This window comes from Cariama cristata, unplaced genomic scaffold (assembly GCF_000690535.1).
Source record: "Cariama cristata isolate BGI_N322 unplaced genomic scaffold, ASM69053v1 scaffold28500, whole genome shotgun sequence".
In the NCBI taxonomy this organism is placed as follows: domain Eukaryota; kingdom Metazoa; phylum Chordata; class Aves; order Cariamiformes; family Cariamidae; genus Cariama; species Cariama cristata.
This window is the reverse complement of record NW_009593408.1, coordinates 5201-6260: the sequence shown is the minus strand read 5'-3', so window position 1 is coordinate 6260 and position 1060 is coordinate 5201.

The following is a 1060-nucleotide window of genomic DNA, read 5'->3' as shown; positions in this document are numbered from 1 at the left end:
CGCTGCAGCGTGTGTGGTTTTGATGGCCTGTTTTGAAGAGGGGACCCAGTCGCTTTTACTCCTCTGGCTGATAGTCATGGCTCTAAGCTTCTAATGCTATTTTGAGCCTCCTTTCCTATGCAATGCCAAAAAACTTGGGAAACAAATGGAGTTTACAAAAACCACGGTAATGTAGCACTTTTCTCCTGCTGGCTGTTGTGAGCCTGCGTTCGCCAGGGTGGGACTGCAGGATTCAGCCCCAGTGCTGTCACCCGGAGTCAGAGCTGCCCGTCAGAGTCGTTTCCCTCTTCTTCGGCTGTTTCGTGGTGGCCACGCTGCTGCCGAAGGATCCAAGGCGGCTGCGAGAAGTGGGTCCCCAGAGAGCCATCTTTGCTGCTCAGAGTGGCCCCCCAGCCTGGGGACAGCTTGGTGCTGGGGGGTTGAGAGGTCGGTGGCCACGCTGGGGCCCCAGCTTTCCCCATGATCGGCTTAGGAATGGCACCAGGAGCCTCCCTGGGGCTGGGCAAGGAATTTGGGGCACAGCTGGCCCCCCTCCGCCTAGCCCTGGTCCCCATGGGTCTCTCGGGGCTGAGCACTGTGTGCTGAGCATCAGTAGCAAGAGCAGCAGCAGCCCCAATACAGCCCCGGGGGTTGCTTCTCCTCTTGGATCCTTCACCAACACCCCAGCTCTCACCCCACGGTGAGATGAGATACCTGGGTACCAGCCCAGCTCCTTCCCCCCTGCAAGGCTCAAAGCAAAGGCTCCCTCTTTCTGGGTGGGTTTTGAGCCTCTCATGGGGGCATAATGCATGGATTGAGGCTTGCTGGCTGGCTTGTACATCTGTGAGCCAATAATTTTTATTTTCTTGTGAACGCTATAAAAAGATGAACTCGGGAGCAACTCCCGTCCTTTCTGAGAACTCAGCCCTGCATGAAGGGGAACAACCTGGGCTTGAAAGCGAGCACCAACTCTGTGGGGCTTCCTGCCGTGCGGCCCCAGCACTGACACCATGGTGCCCTGGAGCATCTCAGGTTGAGATACGTGGGGACAGCCAAGTGTGATGGGAAAACAGATCGGGGG